This window comes from Lycorma delicatula, chromosome 1 (genome assembly GCF_047948215.1).
Source record: "Lycorma delicatula isolate Av1 chromosome 1, ASM4794821v1, whole genome shotgun sequence".
NCBI lineage: Eukaryota > Metazoa > Arthropoda > Insecta > Hemiptera > Fulgoridae > Lycorma > Lycorma delicatula.
The window spans coordinates 349,241,075-349,254,047 of NC_134455.1; the positions used below are offsets into that span (position 1 = coordinate 349,241,075).

At 31.6% G+C, this 12,973-nt stretch overlaps 1 protein-coding gene across 4 annotated transcripts in view; it reads right to left on the reverse strand.

Annotated features, from left to right (window-relative positions):
• The window catches only part of LOC142334452 (uncharacterized), a 92,871-nt gene extending 86,259 nt beyond the window's left edge, over positions 1–6,612 (reverse strand). For 3 of the 4 annotated variants that reach the window (XM_075382477.1, XM_075382474.1, XM_075382475.1), the window contains exon 1: positions 6,267–6,612. The gene's annotated coding sequence lies outside the window, so the exon portion shown is untranslated. The remainder of the gene's footprint in view (positions 1–6,266) is intronic. The other variant, XM_075382476.1, reaches the window with a different exon arrangement.
• Positions 6,613–12,973: the final 6,361 nt, after the last annotated feature.

Consider the following 12,973-nt stretch of genomic DNA (forward strand, 5'->3'; position numbering starts at 1 on the left):
TGTTATTTAATTTTTTTAATTTCCCGTTTCTTTGAATCACTCTGTACTATATTATCAGCAAATTGCAGCATCTTTATCTTTTCACCTTGTACTGTTACTCCGGATCTAAATTGTTTTTTAACATCATTAACTGCTAGTTCTTTGCAAAGATTAAAAAGTAACAGGGATAGGGAACATCATTGTCAGACTCCCTTTCTTATTATAGCTTCTTTCTTATTTTCTTCAATTATTACTGTTGCTGTTTGGTTCCTGAAAATGTTAGCAATTGTTTTTCTATCTCTGTATTTGAACCCTAATTTTTTTTAAATACTGAACATTTTATTGTACAGTCTTTGTTATCGAATGCCTTTTCTAGGTCTATAAAGGCCAAGTATGTTGGTTTTTCCTTCTCCTAACACTTCTTCCACTCTACTCTCAATTCTTCTGTACAGAATTCTAGTCAAAAGTTTTTATGCATGACTAGTTAAGCTGTATTCTTCACATTTATCTGTTCCTGCTTTCTGTGGTATCATGACTATAACACTCTTTTTGAAGTCTGATGGAACTTAACCTTTTTCATAAATATTACATACCGGTTTGTAAAATCTATCTACCACTTCCTCACCTGCACTGCGCAGTAATTCTGCAGGTATTCCTTCTATTCCAGAAGCCTTTCTGCATTCAAATCTTTTAATGCTCTATTAAATTCAGATCTCAGTATTGTATCTCCTCTTTCATCCTCTTCGACTTTTTCTTCCTCTATAACACCAATTTCTAATTCAATTCCTTCGTATAACTCAATACGACAATATAACAATATATTCCACACACCTATCGACCTCTCCTTTCATATTATAAATTGGTGTACCATCTTTGTTTAACACATTATTAGAATTTAATTTATGTACCACAAAAGTTTCCTTAACTTTCCTGTATGCTCCGTCTATTTTACCAATGATCATTTATATCTCTTCAGAACAATTTTCTTTAATCCACTCTTCTTTTGCTAATTTGCACTTCCTGTTTATATTATTTCTTAACTGTAGATAGTTCCTTTTACTTTCTTCATTACTAGCATTCTTATATTTTCTATGTTTATCCATCTGCTGCAATATATTCTTATCCAAGGTTTTCTACCAGTTCTCTTTGTTCCGCCTAAGTTTTCTTCTGCTGATTTAAAAATTTCCTTTTTAACATTTTCCCATTCTTCTTCTACATCTTTTATACTCAGACCTCTTGTGATGTCCTTCTCAAAAATCTTTTTTACCTCCTCTTCCTCAAGCTTCTCTAAATTCCACCGATTCATCTGACACCTTTTCTTCAAGTTTTTAAACTCCAATCTACATTTCATTATCACTAAATTATGGTCACTATTAATGTCTGCTCCAGGGCAAGCAATGCAGTCGATGAGTTGTGATCTCTAAATTTTTGCTTAACTGTGATATAATCTATCTGATACCTTGCAGTATCACTTGGCTTTTTCCATGTGTATATTCTTCTATTATGATTTTTAAACTGGGTGTTGGCAATTACTACATTATACTTCATGCAAAACTCTTATAAGTTGGTCCCCTCTTTCATTCCTTTTGCCTGGCCCATATTCAACCACAATATTTCCTTCCTTGCCTTTTCCAGTGCTTGTATTCCAATCTCGAACTATAATTAAATTTTCATTCCTTTTTATGTGTTTAATTGCTTTGTCAATTTCTTTGTATACACACTCTACTTCATCATCATGGGCACTTGTAAGCATATAGACATTAACAATCGTTGTTGGCTTAGGTTTTGATTTTATCCTTATTACAATGATTCTGTTGCTATGCATTTTTAAATACTCTACTTTCTTCCCTATCTTCTGGAAACCTACTCCTGCCTGCCCCTTATTTGAAGCTGTGTTAATTATTCTAAAATCATCTGACCAAAAGTAGTTTTCCTCTTCTCACCGAACCTCACTAATTCCTACTAGATCTACATTTAATCTATCCATTTCCCTCTTTAAATTTTCTAACCCATCAACCTTTTTTAGACTTCTAACATTCCATGCTCCGACTCAAAGAATGTTATTTTTTAATTTTCTGGCGATTCCTTCCTTAGTAGTCCCCACCCAGAGATCCAAATGGGGGACTTGTTAACCTTCGGAACATTTTACCAAGCAAGGCGCCTCCATCTTTGTTACTACAGAAAGTTACATTTTCTTGGAAAAAAAACCAGCTGTAGTTTTCCATTGCTTTCAGCTGCACAGTACTCAGAAGACTGAGTGATGTTGGTGATGTTGATATGGCTGTGTAAGTCCTCCTGACCTATGCCCTTAACAACTACTGAAAGAGTTCCTGCCCTCTTTCAGGAATCATTCCTTAGTCTGGCTCTCAACAGATACCTCTCTAACATGGTTGCACCTTCAGTCCAGCCACTCTGTATCATTGAGCACTCAAGCCCCCTCACCATTGGCAAGGTCTCATGATTCATAGAGGGAGTGAAGAGTATTAAAAAGACTTTACGAAGTAGAAAGATTTCTTGAAACAAATAACAGAACTAAGATATGCTTTCCTCGATCACAATTGAACTGGAAAACTGGCTTACTTATCGGATATCTTTTCATTAATAAACGACTTAAATTTAACATCGCAAGGAAATAATGCTACCAGTTTTGATTTGTGGAATAAAATAGAAGCATTCAAAAAAGTTACATCTATGGTGCCAACGTGTAAAGGGTAACAACTATGATAGGTTTCATTCATTTTCAGAATATATTAATGAAGCTGATATAAATATTAACAATTTAAAAACTATTGTTGTCAAACATGTAACAGCATTTAGTTCTGCATTTGATCAATACTATCCAAAAGAGGAAGCTCATTGGAGAGGAAATATGTGATTTTAAATCTGTTTGTTGAACAACATGAAAACACAGTGTTACTGATTTGGAACAAGTGAATATTGAAAAAAGCCATACGAGTATTGCTGCCATTTCCAATAATTTATTATATGAATCAACGTTTTTGGCAATGACTAGTATCAAAACAAAACAGAAAGAAATCATATGAATATAAATTCAGCTTTGTGTATGGCAGTCACTAACAGAGTTCCAAGAATTGACAAACTAATAAATAAAAAACATAAAATACAATTGCATTAAGTTTGCAGTGTACTAAGTTTAAAATAAAAAGTATTTCAAAGTTCCAATTTCATATGTTTTTTATTACATTGTTTTATTCAGATTGTCTTCTGCTTATTTCGTTATTTATCTTGATCAAATATGGCAACTAACTAACCAATTTTTCTATAATTTTGTACAAAGAACAGTCTTCGATCACATACATTAATCTAAAAGAAAATCAGATCTAGGGTTTCGACAAAAACTACTGCTTGGGATAACTTTTGACAAATTTTCTCTCCTCTACCTCTACCAGAGCATCTTGTGGATGATTACTGAAAATTATACCGTCGTTTTATAGTACTATCTGAACCTTTTAGGTAATCAGTCTGTGAATTACTAAAAAAAAAAAACCTGCACTTTCTTCAGTTTGGCATGCAACATTTTGTGGGGTCTGCTGTATCAGTTGTGTTGAGAAACACTGTGCTAAAGGACCGTCTCAAGTGATGCCAATGAGGTAGTGACCGACCTTGCACTCCTGGATGTTCTCAAGAAGGTAGGAGCATTACATCACAGAGACTGGAGTCATCATTCCTTTACAATTGGCAAGAGAGATAGGGTCAGTCAACTACGGGTAGATGGACCCGTACACTGATCTCAGATCTCCATAGAAGTCTCCACTGTAAGAACAGAGAACCGAGTACAAGCTGATGCAGTTCTTCAGTAGTAGCTTCAAAAATACCTGTATACAAGGGCACCTCTGTTTGTTACTATTGCGGAAAGCGGACAACACTGCAGAGCACACTGTGTTTGTATACGAAAGATTCATGTAGCTCAGGGAAGCTGCCTGAAATAATTTGGCATGCTAATCCCCGATAACATCATGGGGACTACGATGCAAAACCAAAGGGCATGGCACTTTTAGTCAAGAATGTTGGTCTCAATTATCTGAACAAAGATGGCAGAAGAAGTTCAGGGATGAATTCCCCTGATTATCCGATGGGACTGCATTCATAATTAAAGCAGGTCCAGGTCCATACCCAAGGAGAAGTAACAGTAAAAAGTATGTTTTTTTATTACCTTCAATAGAAGAAAAAAAATTAAATAAATTTTTATTCTGATTGGTAAATAATAATAATTCTATAAATTATATCAGGAATGCATAAATAAAATAATCCAAGGATAAAAGAAAAGAAAATACCAGTATTTCCTTGTGTGAATCAGGGGAAACCTTAACAAAGCATTCATTGATCAGGGAAGCATCACAAAATACATACAATTAATTATAAAATAAAAAATATGAATAGATGTAATTAAAGTCACAATTATTATTTAGAATATATTTGCATAAAATAATGTTAAAATAAATAAATAAAATGAAGATATTTAAAGTTAAAAAATATAACTACAAAACAATTCACAATTCAGATGGTGTTAATAAAAATTACTACGTAACGGCAAGCTTGGATGATCAGCCTGCACGTCACTGTTATTCTATTGTTCTCTGAAACATTGGCAAACCATGATTAGTCATCTCTAGTCTAGCATAAACATGATGTATAAGTTGGATAGTAATTATCGCACTTCAAGTTCACTGTTACTTGGTGGCGACTGTGGTTCAACACATATTTATGTACAAGTACACACATTTATGCAGAAAATTCAGGATTTTTTCTTAACTGTTTAATTAATCAATTTTTTCTTAATTGTTTAATTAATCAATTTTTTCTTAATTGTTTAATTAATCAACAGAGTAATATTGTTCCTGTAAAAGAAAATGTTTCAATTGTATTTTAAATAAACTGGAGGGGGAGATTTTTTAATTCTTTGGTAATTTATTTTTAAAAAGGGCAATGGAAGCAAAATAATAATCCCCATCAATCGTACTGAATATTTTAATTACATGGAACTTTAATGTAAACAATAAAATTGTCCTTCTTGCTTTTTTTATTAATTTGCTTTCTCAATGGGCAGCCTGTACATCTATTGTAGCAAAATTAAGATAAATAAAATATTTTTTGTTCGATACTTTGAATTTTGAACTGACCAAATTCAATTTTATTTTTGGTACACAAAACATAATAATTGCAATTTCTGAAACAAAACTGTAATTCCTTATCAATATTCAGAAATACTATAACAAGTGTGTATTTCTAATGTTTAGTAAGCCACATAAAAATTCAATTCAGGGCCAATTTAATTAAATAATCATACATTAAACAACAAAGAGCATTGCCATATTAATTATAGAACTACTGACCTAAATAAGTTCAGAATCAGTAAGATCAGAGGGCAGAGTTCAGCAATGCTCTGAATTTAACAATTTAAACTTAATTTGGCCTTAATACAAAATATATGCAAGTACAAATAGGGGATATATTTTTATTTGTCAACAAAAACAAATTTCAATAAACAATAACTACGTGATTTGTTATAAATATGAAATTCCAAACCAGCTCTAAATCCTTTGTAAAAAGATTCAAACCCATCTCAGTGTGGAATTATTTAATTAATATTCTACACACAAAAATTTGGATTAATCAAGACCGCAAAGGTATTACAAGTTTAATGTATTTTAAAACATCACTTTTGTGTTCTTTAAAATTCAACCTGATAGCTCTACTTAGCAAACTGAGCTGGCCTTGGTCTCCTTTCTCTGGCCCTGGTTGTAAAACTGGATTAATACTCTGATGTAGAGTATGAAGTCCATAACAAACATATTTTTTTTGACACATGAAAAAATTTCATGGAATAATTCATAGCGTTCTCTCCAAATTTATTAAGTTTTACTGAAAACAAAGTGAAACCTAGACTTATTTTAATAAAATTAAAAAAAATGTTGTTTCTTAATAAATACACACTGCTTTAAAAGATAAATAAATATTATTAAATACGGCTTTTAAGGCAAATCAACAGAAATAAACCATATTCATTAGCTCCCAAAAAAAATAACGAAACTCATGAAAAACTGTATAATGTACAAGTTTAGCAATACGAAGGTATTTTGATCTAGGAACACAAAGGCCTAAGTTAAACTAACCCTAATAAATAAATAAAAATTCAGGGCATGTAACGGTATCATAATTCAAATTTATCACACAAACTTTTTATTTACTGTTTTAGTACATATCAACTACAATATCTGTATTTTTAATAAAATTTTACGCAAAAAATTCTTTCAAATGCAACTGACCTCAAAACTCAAAGCATATTCTTTTACAAAAAAACCAATCTCTTAGTATGGCCGAAGGAACGTAAAACAAAGTAAAGTAATTTAATATTTGTCTTGAAAAGTTAATTAAAATGTAGGCAGTGAAGTATATGACGTCTACCAGCAACTGTTAGATTAGAAACTTGAACACAATGTAAAAACATTTTATCACACCCATAAAAAATTAAAAGTTACTGTAATTAATAACAACACACATAATTAACCTGTTCGCAGATAAAAGAATCCTAAATGCAATCACTGTTAAAAAGGACGCAAGAACTTGCACTACAACATTACTTGACAATCTGACCAGCAGATCAGCTGCTGTCGCTTGAGGCTACTTCTGCTCTCCTTCCGTAGAGAAATAATCAAATGTCGTTCAATTCTGTTTACGCCATTTTCTGTCCGAATTTAAATTGCTAATTATTAAAAATGGATAAATAACTTCTTTTTAAAGAACATGCTTTGAACTCTTTTTTAAAACATTCGGAAGAGCAGTATTTGTTCAATAATAATAATAGTTTTTGGAAATTAGTAAGATAATTTATTAAATTACTTTAAAATAGACTATTTACAGTTGTAAACTTCTGAGTCTTGGTATGCGTACTCTTGCAAACAGATGCAAACATCTAAAAGTTATTTGTAAAAGCAAGTCCACAGTAATTTTAACCTGAGCCTATTTTATTCTCAAACTTTAACAGAATTCTTTGGTGGCTACATGTGCTATAAATAGGAATCTAAATTAATCATAAAACCAATAGACAATTTATATAACATGGGAATATTAAGTTGCTATTGAAAATGTCATATAAGTTTATTTATTTATTGGGTGCATGGATGGTGCATTACTGTTTATGTTTCATTATCATTTATGCAAAATTGAAGAAAGAAAAAACGATCATCAAATCTGTTAATAGAATGAAACAATCCTATTGTAATAAAAAATGAATAAATTAATGTATTTAGTTAAATCAAACCATACTGTTTTGCTTTTAAATGATTTCATAAATCAATATGCGTCTTAAATAATTATTATACTTAAATATATTATATTTTGACACCAAGTGTATTCCTGTCTGAAATATATTTTGGGTCTGACTAAAAAAGTCAGACTGAGTTTTCAATAAAGAAAAATGTGCTGTCAGATCATCATTTGGCACCCATAAGTATGAATTATGTTGATCAATATTTAAAAAATTAAACATACTAATTTATTCTTCTGTTATATGTATAAATATAATAGTTTATCACACATCCATAAAAAATTAAAAGTTACAGTAATTAATTACAACACATAAATTCTTATCAAAGAAGAATAATTATTTATTCTAAAAAAATAACATCAATTTCTATCAACCAGAAAACATAAGTTTTTGATAATACAATTCGTAGGCTTACTATATTATGGCCTTAGTATGCTTCCTTTGCCATTAAAAAAGTCTTTCCACAAATTTGTTAAAAATATAATTAAATATTTTCTTTTCCTGAAACAATACATTTACTCTGTAGATGAACTTTTAAATAATATAAATTGAAAAAATACCTTAAAATTTTCTTCTTCCCATTCAACATGTTCATAAATGTGAGAATAATAAATAACATTAACACTTCATAATAAGTTTCATATACTTAATTTTCATTAACACCTTCTTTATGAATTATAATTATTTTTTATACTAAGTATCTTCATGCATTTTTCTTAACATTATTTCATGTATTTATATTTCAAATAATTAATATGAACTTTAATAGCATTTCTTTTTAATTTTTTATAATTAATTATGTATTTTGTAATGCTACTCTGATATGGTTTTGCCATGGTTCTTGCTTGATCCATGTAGATAAATTCTGAGGGAGTTTCTTTTTTTACATGGAATAGCATATCTACCCATTCCTGATGCAATGAATATTATGTACCAGTCAAAATAATGGATTTATTTACAGAAACACTTTTTGTTTTATGCAACAAGGAACAGCAATATTACTATTAATTGCATAAATAACAGAATATTAGATGATAAAATAATACATAAAATGTAGCTGTTAATTTTACTATGAGCAATATTGTGCATATAAAAATATATTTCTATTTGCAACCATTAAATAATAGAATGTTAACTACCGGATATACTTTGTTCACCGATCAGATCACACAAATATAACCAAATCAATGCACTTTGTACTGGCCCAAATCATCTGACAGTCCTAAATGTCCTGCACCACAACAATGAGGATATGGGAGAATTACACAAATTCATTTACAGACTAGTATAGTTATCCAAACAAATCTGTGACAATAAAAGTTGTGACAATAAAAGATTTGTTTGGATAACTATACTAGTCTGTAAATGAATTTGTGTAATTCTCCCATATCCTCATTGTTGTGGTGCAGGACATTTAGGACTGTCAGATGATTTGGGCCAGTACAAAGTGCATTGATTTGGTTATATTTGTGTGATCTGATCGGTGAACAAAGTATATCCGGTAGTTAACATTCTATTATTTAATGGTTGCAAATAGAAATATATTTTTATATGCACAATATTGCTCATAGTAAAATTAACAGCTACATTTTATGTATTACTTTATCATCTAATATTCTGCTATTTATGCAATTAATAGTAATATTGCTGTTCCTTGTTGCATAAAACATTTACAAATTATTATTTTTTATTTTCAAGAAATGAAAAAGTAAATATTTTTTAAGTGACATGGAAGGAAAAGTGAATTTTGATCTGTCACATGTATTGTCAAGTCGAATTCTTTAAGCCTCTTTACTTCCCTAAATTGTTAAAATACTAATAGTAGCCTGAAATCATTTGAATCTTTATTTTTATATATATTCATAATATCATTCTAATCTTGCTACTTTACAGTATATTAATTATGCAAAACTATATCAAGCTTATTTATTTATTGTTAGTGGGGTTGAGTTTCCCTTAGCATTTCTGTTATCAGACCTGTTGGGCACTTCCAGAAAAATAACAGTCTTTCCAGTCCCATATATCTAATGAATTTCAAAACCTTTGCAAATATGTCAGGAATATATATCTTGAAAGACTATTACTAAGATTTGAAATCATGTTCTTTCAAGGGTGTCTCATTCAAGAATAATTAATTTTTTTGTCTCAGGAGATTGTTGACAAATTATACATAGAATATCATCTCAGAGTAGACTTGCAGTAGTTAAATAGCTTCAGTATGATTCATATCCAACAATAAAGAATTCTACTTTCCATAACATCCTCTTTCTAAGTGGATGAAGAATTTGAGAGGTGCCAATTAAGTCGACAGATTGCTATCTTTTCTATACTTTTTTGAAGATACTTAATTCAAGTATTACAGATAAATGTGCTGATTGTTAGTTTACTTAAAGAATGAAGCTCTTGCTGCCGTAGAATTTAAACAAAAAAATGTTTCAAATCCTGTAGAGACAAGAACATTCTTTTTTTTCATTAGTGTGTGAGCACTTATTGCATTCTATGCCATGGTGTCTTGGCACTAATTTCAATTTTCTCTTGTGGACAGAGAGTGTAAGGAAACTCTGGTGGCATTACCATATCAGCAGGATTAAAACAATATAGACTGAATTCTGTAAGTACTGCTATCTATTATAAAGTAGATGGAAATTTGTCTGTGGTCTATTTCACTCCACACATGAAGAAATACATAAATATCAGCCAGGAAAACTGGCCTGGAAAACTGTACTATACCTAACAAGCACTCCCAGTTTTATCAGCCATAGTAAGTACTTCCAGGCAGTTAGGATGTCCCTGACTATTTGTTTATTCTGGAACCATTTTTATATTAAAAAAAAATGAACATGACAATTCCTGGTAACTGCAGGTGTAAAATCTTTTCTTTTCCTCTTTCCAATTGTAAACAGTGAATGGGTAAACTGTGAGGCTTGGGATGTTTTATCGATCCTCATATCAAGAATAATACTATTAACAATGTTATTGTCAGCGGCAGTGTCTGGCATTACTTATATATTTTGTCCACCATCCAGTACTGATAACTATATGCTGTTAATGTAGCACCAAAAATTATTGGTGCTACAAACTGGCCAAATTGGAGAGTCCAGAGTTTTATCATTTGCAATCGATTACGAAGTCTAACTACATTACAACACAGTTCAATACAGAATCTGCAGCTCATATCAGGATCGTACACCCTATTGCAGAGTAATAAAGTCAGTACCCAACCTCAAAATAACAGTAGTAAACAACCTACTCAGCCTTCCTAATGTTTTTGGCCAGATGAGTATTCCAGCTGAGTTTCATAACAAGTATAGTTTTGAGATCCTAACCTCACTTGAAAGTTAAAAAAAATGGTACTGCTCAATTTAAGCTCTACTATTCCCAAAGAATGTTCCTTGTGGTAAAAGCCACCACTGTTGTCTTTCAGGAATAATCCCCCCCCCCCAAGGCCTATTTATTACACCAATGATATAAAATATTCAGAAGCTTATTTAACATATCTGATACTACTTATTCATGGGAATTTCCTCTGAGTAGGTGCAGTTAGGTCATCAATATTGCCTTGTCACGTAAAATTCTTTCTGTTTAAATTGAGTACCATAGCTTCTGCATCGAGGCACCATATTAAATGAGAAAACACATTTCCCAGAGGAATCTCTTCATCACAGATATTTCTATTATGATACACATATCTTTGTCATTAAATAAATAAATAAATCTTTTATTTTGATCAGTACATAATAACACATTACATAGATCCTATCAGAAACGGGTAGATATGCTATCCCATGAATAAAAAAAGAATAAGCCACAGCATTTGCCTGGATAGATCAAGGGAAACTAAAAATTTTCATCAGAGAGCATCACAGAATTCAAAATTAATTATAAGATAAAAGATAAATGTGATTAAAGTCCATATTAACTACTTTTAAATATTAACACATAGAATAATGTTAAGGTAAAAACATGAATATACCTAATTATAAAAAAAAAATAACAAAAACATAAATCACAATTTCAGAAGGTATTAATGAACAATATTTGAGCCCATAATTATGTAGAAGTTGAATGAGATGGAGAAAATTTAAGGTCTTTTTTTTTTGTTTTTTAATTAATATTATTAAAATTTAGACAAGAGTAATATTGTTTCTAAATCTTTTAATTATATTTTAAATAGATTGGTGAAAATCTTGTTTTAAAAGGTCTGGTAATTAACTTATAAAAATTGCAGTGGAAACATAATAAGGTCCTTTCTACTAACAGTATTACTGTTTCAATGAATTTCTAAGTAATAGTAATTAAAAAATCTTAAAAGCACAGAATTTTCAGCATCTCTTTTATCATGTATGTAAATACATACTTAAATAAATTGTAGTCCACAGGGCTGATTATAGCGGTAAATTCATCATTGCAAATAACTTATTAACAGCTGATTTTCAAAGTCAAAGGATCTGATGTTCAATTCCTAGTAAAAATTGGTTGCTTTTATGCAGATTTGAATACTAGTCAGTGGATACCGGGGTACTTTGGTGGTTAGGATTTAATTAACCGCATTTCTCAGGAATGGTTGGCCTGAGTCTGTACAAGGCTACACTTCATTTACCTGATGATATGTCATATATCATCCTCATCTCATCAGGCCTGGGAGAGGGTTGCTTATTGTTCACTAGCTGAACAGATTGCAACATACCCATTAGGGAATAAAAAAAAAGTAATTTTAATGCTTCTGAAGTGCCAATTATTTAGTAGTTATTCTCTATATATTTACGATAACATTATTTTTAAATTATACAGAGTGATTCAAAGAAACGGGAAATTTTGAAAGTTGTGTTGGTAGCCGTGAGCGATTTGTACCACTTGATAAGTGGCGCCAGCCTCTCTAACCTAACCTGCCATTTGGTTGTCGTGGATCCTTGGAGTGGTGCGCAACGTGCATTTGCTATCAAAACGTTTTACAAAAACAATGACAGTGTGGAGGGAGCGCGTACAGAATTCCGCCGTCATTTTAATCTGGGACGGCACGACCGTGTTCCATCAGCACATGCAATTAAAACATGGATATCTAATTTTGAGGAAACTGGTTCGGCAATAAAAAAGAAACCTCCAGGTCGTGAGCGAACCGTCCGTACACCACAGAATGTTCAAGCTTTACAAGGTGTTGTCACACGAAGTCCACATCGGTCAATCCGTCGTCTCTCAGCATCTTTACAATTGCGTAGTTCAAGTGTTCGAAGAATGTTAGTGAAGGACTTGCAATTCCATCCATACAAGTTTCAGATCGTCCAGGAACTGAAACCGAACGATGCAGTTGTGCGAGCACAATTCTGTAATGTAATCCTTCAGAAGATAAATGATAACGAAGAGTTTGTTCCGTGAATGTCAGATGAAGCGCATTTCCACCTCAGTGGATTTGTTAACGAGCAAAATTTCAGATACTGGGCACAAGAAACTCCTACGCAGCTACACCAGCGTCCGTTGCACAGCCAGAAAGTGACCGTGTGGTGTGCTATGTCATCTTACGATGTTATAGGCCCTTATTTTTTTGAGGATGACAACGGTCTTGCGATTACAGTGACGTCGGCTCGTTACGTAGCCATGCTTGAAACCTTTGTTGTGGAACAACAAAATGGCTTTCCACCAATTCTTAACACAGCCTGGTTTCAACAAGACAGAGCAATGTCACATACTGCACGAATATCGATTGCAGCT